Source organism: Felis catus, chromosome X (genome assembly GCF_018350175.1).
Source record: "Felis catus isolate Fca126 chromosome X, F.catus_Fca126_mat1.0, whole genome shotgun sequence".
Lineage (NCBI taxonomy): Eukaryota > Metazoa > Chordata > Mammalia > Carnivora > Felidae > Felis > Felis catus.
In genome coordinates this window covers 74,379,010-74,389,815 of record NC_058386.1, presented here as the reverse complement: position 1 = coordinate 74,389,815, position 10,806 = coordinate 74,379,010, and positions in this window count along the sequence as shown.

The following is a 10,806-nucleotide window of genomic DNA, read 5'->3' as shown; positions in this document are numbered from 1 at the left end:
TAGAACCTCTGATGAATCACGTTAAAAAACAGGAAGAGTTATTTATGGTACTAGGAGAAGCAATATTTCTTTTAAAGTACATGCCTAAGATTTTCTACATGAAAATTCTGATAAACTATGAGGAAATTACAAATTCAATATTCCAAAATTGACAACTGTATTATTAAGTCTCATAAAACAACCCCTGTCCTTGAGTTTCTAAGCAAAGAAAAAGTTATTAATGATGTTATATTCTAGTTGTTCAAGTAGATCTTTGCTTGCATTTTGACCAAAGTCAACACTTATGCATGGATAAGCTTTAAAAGTTTTTTTTTCTTTTATTAATGTTTATTTTTGACAGAGAGAGAGCGCGCGCGCGCGCGCGTGCATGAGTGGGGGAGGGGCAGAGAGAGAGGGAGACACAGAATCCAAAGCAGGCTCCAGGCTCTGAGCTGTCAGCACAGAGCCCCACGCGGGGCTCCAACTCACAGACCGCGAGATCATGACCTGAGCCAAAGTCAGACGCTCAACCAACTGAGCCAACCAGGGTCCCCAAAAGTTTTTTCTATATACACACACATGTGTTCACAGTATTGAATAGAAATCAAAATGGAACAAATTTTGATGCTGATCATCATTCATACTTTTTTTTTTTTTTTTACTTTCTTCACTCTAAAATGACCCAGACCTGGGATTCAAATACTGCGTCTCTAGTTATCAGTTACATCATCTTAGGCAAGGGAATCACTTTTAAAACAAGGGTATAGTTATGGATCATGTCTGTGTGTCCATATTCTTTATACTATTTATTTACTTTTGCAGTTAAATTGTGCACATATACATAGAGTAAAAGAAGTCATATTTTTAAACTGAATATATTGTGAGGCACTTGTTAGAGGGCAGGTCTTTAGCAAAAAGACAAGATAATTAGAAATGAGTAGCTCACATATTTCTAGACTTCTGGGTTCAAATATGTTTCCAATTGTTATTCAAAAAAAATCAGTTTGACTGTAACAGCCCCAAACCATGATTTTGTCTGCTTACATGAAAATATAGAAATGTTGTGATAGATCATCCTCAGGCAAGTAACATACCTGTTGAACAAAACATTTTCATGACTATTTCACAAGAGATACGTTGTCTCTCAAAATATATTTTCTACTATCAATTATCAATTCTGACTAAAGAATGTAACAAGTAGGTCTTATTTACTGTGACCCACTAAGATGACTGGGTAGGGTAAGTGGCATTGTGGTTTTTATCTGTGGATTCTTGCCATCCTCAGGGTTGTGCTGGACCATGGCAAATCAAGACAGCTGAATACATTATTCCTATTCTATTATCCAGTGTGTGTCACTATGCAGATATAGCTTAATAATAGTAACAGCAACATATTTTCTCTATATCCTCTAATACTTACATGATGAGTATATTCTATTTCACAGAAGTATTCCATTTTATTGGATATACTGGGAGGAGATGAATCTTTTCCTAGAAGCTGGACTTAGGATCTTTTCCAAAGTTTCTAGAATATAAATCTACGTAGACATTTGCGTGCAAATTGAAGATTTCCAGATTAGAAGTATGTCAGAGAAGCAAGTTCCATCAAATATCACTTTGGCCTTTTCCCCCTTTAACCAACTCTCTGAAAGTGATAAGCTTTTAGTAAAGGGAAGTTTTGACATTTAGAGAGAAACATTCATGGAGAAGCCTAGTGTGGAGAGGAAGAGTGTTCCAGGCAGTAATTATTATCTAATTTAGTGAGATAGTTCTGGCTTATTTTATATGACTGCATTTATGAGAATGTACACAGGCATTCTGACATGCTGTTTCATATTTGTCAGTCTCTCTAGAAGTCACAATATTCTTGTAATTTCTCTGTAGTAACATTTCTTTCAACCTTGTTGGCCCTTGGATCTGCATATGCAATTTTTGTAAGAGCTACTGCATAAGCTTTAATAAAAAGTCATAAGTCTTCCTCAATATCATGAGGAAATAGCATCATTTTGAATCTAGAAAATATATTGGTACAAGAAAATCCTCCATACTCCTGCTGTAGTTTTTACCTACTCCAGCAGTTAACATAAACTTGAATGCCTGCAATCTGTAGAAAAGAATAGTTGTTTGGCAGACATTTGATCCTGCCCTGATTGTGTGAACTTGGCAAGTTTTAACCTCTGAGTGCCAGGAATAGCTTATTAATCTGCTTTGTGTGAGTCTGTTAAGAAGATGAACTTTAGCCAAAAACATCCTACATCTATTATTATTGGTATAACAAAATCCCAGTATTATTTGTATGAGTAATAGAATCATACAGGGAGAATAAAGTAATATTATTTAGTGAGTGATTATGTTTTGTAACTTAAAATTTAAGTCTTCACTAATAACACTTGTTTTCATATTTGCATGGGGAGAACATACTATATATATTTTATTATTTTAGCCTTGCCATCCCAGGTACAGCAGACAAGTTAACTGGTGGATACCCCCAGGTGTCATTACTTCTTCAGGCGCAGGGCCACAAGGGGTCTCACTCAAACTTCCTGTCCTTCTTGGCATCATATGTGCATGCCAGTAACTCCAAACTACAGAAAGAGGGATGGATGGGCTGGGGAAGTCTGTATTCACACAAACATAGAGGTGTCAGAATCCCATGGGCAGGAAGTTGGTGAGAAGCAATGAGTGAATTAATTGGTCTTTCTGAACTGGCAGGCAGATTCCCTTGAAATGGTCTCAGGACTTGACTTCTTAGCACAACTTGGGGCACAGAGAGGGACATGTGAGGGAAACAAGGAGTAGCTGGTGTCTATCCATCTCCAAAAAAGAGTACCTAACTCCCCTGAGATCAGATCTCACAGGAACTCAAAGTGTCATAGAGACTCCAAAATTGCAGGGACTCTTTAGCCATGTCATTCAGGGCAGGGAATGAGGACATACAATATTGATGTGTGTTTTGAACATAGATCTGGACATTGTGTCAAATTATTTCCTGACAAATCTAGGCTTGAAACCTCACAATAATTTTGCCTACTTCACTTTCACACACACCCCAAGTGAATCAATTGCTAAACCTCTTCTTATATTTTCTTTATATTCTCAAGCCCATTTCTTTCCTTTGAGGGACCCTAGACTTTGTCTCATTTTAAATTCCAATTTGGCCATCTACTAATTGCATAACTTTGGGAAAAAATCTTTCTAAATCTCAATTTCTTTGTAAAATGTAGATAATAAGATGGTTGTGCTTCTGTATATCCCACAAAATGTAGGCAGGCTTTTATTCTGCGCAAATTTGTTAAATTAATGAGTGTATCTCTACCCAAATAAAAAAAAAATGACTCATCTTAATTTGGTACTGTGGCCCTAGGATTATTAACCAATGTCATTACAGACTTTTACTACTTGGCCTTAAATGTTGCCCTGCTTGCTATAACATTTTGCATGGCTTTCAATTTATCCTTTCTTTTTTTTTAAAGAGTCAACAGCCATCACAGCTGCAAGTATTTTTATTGCATACTTACTAGGTATCCAGCAGAGTTAGAAGTTATGTAGAATATGGAAGTGTATGCTGCTTTTCCTGTATTTAATGAACTCAGAATCTAATTATGGAGGTAGGAAACAAATAATTTATGCATGAAAATTTTAATAGCAATGCAAAATTGTCTGAAGGATACACAAGAAACTGTTAACAGTAATTACTTGAATGAGGAAGGGGGATTTACTGTTTGTGTATACACTAAGTCATACATTGTTATTGTTCATGTTTCTGTACTGTTATTACATAATTTTTTACATGATGTTTTTACATCGAATTCATTAAAATGTGATATATAAATATAGTTTATAGCTAAACTCATTTTTTTTAGCACAGAATATAAATGCATTTCCAAGGAGGGAGTGAACTCCTTCCCTCATTATTTATATGGAAAAATTTGGGGGTGCCTGGGTGGCTCAGTCAGTTAAGCATCTGACTTCAGTCATGATCTCATAGTGAGTTTGAGCCCTGTATTGGGCTCTGTACTGACAGCTCAAAGCATGAAGCCTACTTTTGAGTCTCTTTGTCTCTCTCTCTCTCTGCCACTCCCCCACCTGTGCACTTGCTCTCTCTCTCAAAAATAAATATAACTTTAAAAAAATATTAAAAAAATTGTGGAGCATTTCACCAATACCATTAATGGGGCTAGACTGTGGGGATGAAAAGGTGAAAAATGTCTTGCTTATTCTTTAAGAAAGCCTGTACTGGGGCAGGAAGATAGCCAACAAATACAGTAAAATTGAATAGGGACTATAGTTAGGGTATGCACATGTGGGTTCAGCTTTCTGCTTTGTCCTTCAAAGTCAATGGCAGCAGAAAGAATTACTCAGGACCCTACACAAGTCAAAAGAGATGAGAGGGAGGCTAAGGGAAGTCTCCCCAAGCTGCTCTCAAGCTCCCATATTTATTAAGCATACATTTTGGGAGACAATATATAATACATCAGTGGGCTACATGCCAGTAAGAACATATTGAAAATATTCACAAAACCAAGTTAAGGCGTTCCCAAGACTTCAAAAGAGCAGATGTAGAAAACAGGGTAGGAAACAGGATAAAATATCCCATGTGATAACATGATCTAAGGAATTTATGAGCACAGGCAGGACCTAACCCCTAGAAATACATTAACTAAATAAGATACTTTCCCTAGATATACATGAACTAGATAGGCAAAGTGCAGCCTGCTGTTTTCAGCAAGACCAGAAAGCAGTGTTCTGCTTTGTAATGGGTTCCCTATAATCTCCTAAGCGAGTATACGGCTGATTGATTTTCCACATGCACATGGAATACATGGGAACACATTTGAGAGTCTTATTCATTAAATCACTTAAAATTTTGTGCTGGGCTCTATACTGAATAGAGAGACTCTCCTCTAGAAGTACATTATAAAAGAGCAGTGCAAAATCTTTGATGTAGCTTGGAAAGCCAGCATAAACAAACAAGACATATTTCACCCTGCCTTACCTAGCCCATATCATTATTTGTCTTAAAAAAATAATACCCCAGTTCTAGCATGCCAATAATGTTTTGACCAGGTCACCTGATCACCACAGCAGTTTCATCTAAATCCCACAGTTTACTCTTCTGAAAGTCCCTGCTATTGGCTGATTAGCCTCTGAGGAAGATGAAATACATAGATATTACAAATTCCAGGGAGAGAAATTGGGTTTATCTCATGTACTGGATAATTACATTGACAGCTGTTGCAACAGAAATGTTGGTATAATAAAAAAAAATTAAGTCCTAGCTAAGAACTTATTTATTTTAGTCAATATCCAGTCTGAAAATGTCTGTTCCAGTGTGCCACAAGATTTAAGCTAGATGAATTGCAATAATTTCTAATGTGTTTTCTCTGAAAATCTAGATACATATATTTTTAAGAGTTTGTTTTATGTTAGTTTTTATACAACTAGTTTGGTTTGACCTATTTATGCTTAAAATAAAGAACAATTATGAATTTTTTCCTGTGGGGAAATGATTTCCGAGATTTTCACAGCCTAATCACAGTTCCCCACTGAAAGTATACATTGCACATACTTGCCAGAATATTTTTAGAGGCAGAAGAAGATATACAAGGTACTTCAATTGTATAGTGGTTCAATGTTGAAAATGAAGGTTCTAGTCATTATTTAGTGAGAAACTGTCACAGAGGATGAAAGTTAAAACTTGAAATCAGTTAACTCAGTTCAATACTCAGCTATAGTAAGTTTGTTGTTATTGTTGGTAGTAATCTTCTGCACTCTTTTCTCCTACAATAAAACCAGCATGCAAAGCTTTAGTTTCATGAATAAAATAGATGAGAATTTATCCAAACCAGTTTTAGTAAGTACACAATGAATTGCAGATAGACAAAAGTCTGGCAACATACTCTGTTTACATAAATTACAGGAACAAGATTTGTGATTCTCTATATTTCATACATGGTATTCAAAGTTTATTAAACCTTCATCAATGCTGTTACCTACAAAATAGGTAAACAAGAAGTTTTAGAGATAAATCCCAACCTTGAAAACAGAAACTTTATTATAATTGATCCATGGTGCCCGCTCTTAGAGATGGAAAATGTCACCAGTCTTGGCAAGGATGTGGAGAATTTGGAACCCTTGTGCACTGTTGGTGGGAATGCAAAATTGCGCAGTTGCTATAGAAAACGGTATGGAGGATCCTCAAAAAATTAAAAACAGAACTACCATAAGATCTACCAACCCCACATCTCTTTCACTTTCAAAAAATTGAAATCAGGATCTGAAAGATATCTTTGTACTCCCAAGTTTATTGCAACATTATTCACAGCAGCTAAGATGTAGAAACAACCTAAATGTACATCAACAAATGAATGGGTAAAGAAGATGTGGTATATACATACAATGGAATATTATTCAGCCTTAAAAAGGAAGGAAGCTCTGCTTAATGCAACAACATGGATAAAGCTTGAAGTAAAATGTTAAGTAAAATAAGTTAGTCATAGAGGACAAATACTGCATGATTACACTTACATGAAGTGTCTAAAATAGTCAAACTTCTAGAAGCTAGAGAATAGAATGCTGGTTGCCAGGGGCAGGGAAATGTAGAAAATGGGGAGTTGCTTATCAACAGGTGTAAAGTTTCAGTTATGCAAAATGAATAGGTTCTAGAGATCTGCTGTACAACACTGTGCATATATTTAACAATACTGTATTATACACTTAAAGGTCTGTTAAGAAGGTAGATCTCATTGTAAGTGTTTTTACCATAATATAAATCATTTTAAAAGGGTAGAGAAAGGCAAGTTTTACTCCAAGTCCATTATAGTACCTTTTCATTAATCAGGTTAATGCTATCAGTATTTTTAATCTTAAAAATATATGTGTTCTCTTGTAGGTATCATAACATATCAGGCATTTTTCCTGTTGTTTCATATGTTAATCTTAATTGTTTTAGAACTCAAGCTTCTTTTTTTTCCTACTTTGTTGAAATATAATTGACATATTAATTTTAGGTGTACAACATAATGATTTGATACACATATGTATTGTGGAATGATTACTACAGTAAATTTAATGGACATCTATCACCTCACATAGTTACATTTTCTTCTTGTGATGAGAACTCTTAAGATCTGCTTTGTTAGCAACTTTCAAATTTATAATACAGTATTGTTAACTGTAGTCACTATGCTGTACATTACATACATACATACATACCTAGCACTTAGTTATAACTGGAAGTTTTTACCTTTTGACCACCTTCAACCAGGCCTCTTTCTGACTTAAAATGGATCTTATAACAACGGACCAGGATGTTTAGGAATCTCTGTGGCAAGAAATACAAAATTCAGTAATCCAACTGTTTAATTTTACTTAAAATTCTGAAATACAGATATCTAAACAAGAAGAATATGAACACAGTAGCATCCGTCATTTTGGTTTCTAAGAGCTGAATACCTCTATATTCCATACCACAGTAGTCTGAAATAATTTGGACTCAGCCTAAAAGCACACACATAAATAGTTGTCCATAATTTTTATATTGCTAGACCACATGTCTGCTGAATACTGTATGACATTGAACTATTATATTTCTTTATATTTTCCTGAGGCATATGTGCATTTAGGTTGCCTAAGTAGAAGATAGCATGTTTAAATTATTTACATATATAAATATACATATATTCCATTGCTAAAAGCGTAAGGTATTAAAAAATTTTTATAATAGGAAGTTATATATTCAGACTAAGTGTGACATCAAACTTGTGAATTTAGAAAAGTGAAACCTATTTTGAAACCAGATTTAAATGTTTGTTGCTTTAAAGTTTTGTCTTAAAAATGTATGGAAGATGTTTAATATTATACTGAAACAACCTAACAAGCTGAATTATATGACAGATATATAACAGCTGGTAGGAAGTGTTTAATTCTACACAAAAGTAGAATTTATTATTATCTAATATGTGTTTATCTAACATTTATTAAGATGTGCCAAAAGCTCTGTGCTAAGTTCCTAAGACTTCAGCACTTAGCACTTTGCATGCTGTGTTAGTTAAATGGAATATATTGTGATTCTACGGGTAGAAAGAAGTATAGGAGGCATGGATGAAATCAATGTGCCAGAAGTATTGCTTCACTTTCTATAATAACGTAATCTCTGCCTCTTAGCCTCCCATTCCACAAGTTAGTGGAAATTTAAATTTTCATGTTTAGGGTTCCCTACCCTATGGAGATTATGTCACACTTTTAGAGTCTTATGCCATAACAATATTTTAGGTAAGAGTCTGTTTTTCAGATATCTGACTATTCCGATACCACAGAGATGCCCATTATCCCAGCCTAAGTGACTATCAAGTATTGGGAAAAACACCTGATTTTGTGCCAAATCTGGACACAAACTTTGCAGAGGCTTGAACTCCCGTGCCAGGGGTCACATGCACGCATGCACATACACACATACACACACCAGCAATTCCTCTCCAGGAGTTTTTACCTCTTGTACAGTGCTGATAAGAAATAGAACTCAGGGAACCTCAGGAATCTTTCTCTCTCCTCCTCCAGACATTAGAAGTTGTTTTTTTTTTTTTTTTATTTCCTACTTTCTCTGGTTTGTATATATATGGCCATACTTCAGAAGAACCCAGGAATTTCATTTGTTCAGTGCAATGTAGCAGTCAGGTGTTTAGGCCCTTGAATCAGGTAATATCTAAGTTCAAATTCCCACTTCTACCAATTGCTGACTGTATGACTTTAGGCAAGTAATCCTACCTGTCTGGATCCTCATCTTGTAGAGTAAAAAAAAAAAAATGCCTACTTCATAGGGATGTTGTAAGGATGAGATAATTCGATGTATGACCAACTTGCTTTTTCACACATTTTCTCACAAAGATCATTCTTCCTTTATAACTATAGTGCTGTGTGTGTGTGTGTGTGTGTGTGTGTGTGTGCGCATCTTTTCTAGGCATAGGAACCTTTTCTTTCTTTGATCCTGATATCTGAATCTGGTTCACACAACCAGGCTGGTCTTTTCAAGCTGTGCTTTCCTCATGTGTATGGACATGGGGATAAAATTTCAAAAAAATGTAGTTTTTGCAGGATCCTTATCATTGTCTACCTATAAATTTCCTTCAGGGTATAACCACCCCAAATTGATCCAAATCAAGTTAAGGATGGTGACCTGAAGTGACAACGTGAGGAGTAAACAAAGAAGTTTCAGAGCCATATGTCAGATCCAGCTGGATAAAAGACCTACTACCGTGCAAAGTGCAGCTGTAGGTCGCAGCTGTAAGAGATAAGAGCCTCTTCCACCCTTGCACTGCAACTGCACATTACAGCTACCCAGATGAGAGCTCTACACACCCCTGTGCCATAGCCCCACCACAGCAAGAACACACAAGCAGTTCACATAGGGGATGTCCCTTAAATGCTTGGTGGCTAGTGGGGAAACATGATTCCAAGGCCCATGAGGCTTCTCATATACAAGGCAAATCCTTTAAGACACAAAGAGATAGCTGATTTGCCTAATACATAGGAACAAACACAAAGAAAACAGCAAAATAAGGAGGCAGAATAATATGCTTCAAATGAATAGATAAGACAAAACCTATGAAAAAGATCTTTATGAAATAGAGATAAGCAATCTACATGAAAAATAATTTAAAGTGATGGTCATGAAGATTTTCAGTGCACTTGGAAGCATAATGAGTGACCACACTGAGAACTTTGACAAAGAGATAGAAATACAGTTCACCCTTCAATGACTCAGAGGTCAGGGTGCTGACACAGAGTTGACAATCTATGTATATCTTTTGACTCCCCAAAAATGTAACTAGTGATAGCACTACTGACCATAAGACTTACCAGTAACAGGAACAATTGATTAAGACATATTTTGCATGTTATATGCATTATATACTATATTAGTACAATAAAGTAAGCTGGAAAAAAGAAAATTTTATTAAGAAAATGATAAAAAAGAAGAAAATACATTTATAATATCATATAGTTCCTTCACAGTTAAAATCCATATTGTTCAAAAATCAGATATAATAAGAAAGTACCAGACAAGTTACAGAGCTGAAAAATACAATAACTGAACTGAGAACCAGCACACTGGATGAAGATGAAGAACAGATCTGCAAGCTGGAAGACAAAACAATGGAACTCACTTAGACAAAACAGCATAAAAGGAAGAGGAATTCTAAAAGTGAAGATACTTAAGGGATTTTCAGGACAACATCAAGCAGAATAACATTCACATTATAGGGATGCTGGAAGGAGAAGAGAGGGAGAGCCAAAAAACTTATTTGAAGAAATGATGCCTGAAAACTTCCCTAATCTGGGAAAGAAAACAGATGTCTAAGTCCAGGAAGCCCAGAGAGTTCCAAATAAGAAAAATCCAAAGAGATCCACATCAAGACACATCATGCTTAAAATGGTAAAAGTTGAAGATAGAATTTTAAAAGCATCAAGAGGAAAACAACTTGTTATGCATAAGGGATACCCTATAAGATTATCAGCAGATTTTTCAGCAGAAACTTTGCAGGTCATAAAGAAGTGGTGTGACATATTCAAAGGGCTGGAAACAAAAACAAAACAAAATTTTTCTAGCCAAGAATTTTCTACTTGGCAAGGCTATCATTTAGAATTGAAGGGGGAGATTAAAAGTTTTAAAGACAAACAAAAACAAAAGGAACTCATCTCCAGGGCAACTGGGTGGCTCAGTCAGTTAAGCATTTTACTCTTGATTTTGGCTCTGATTGTAATCTAACAATTAGTGAGAGCAAGCCCTGCATTGGGCTCCCTGCTGAGAACACAGAGCCTGCTTGG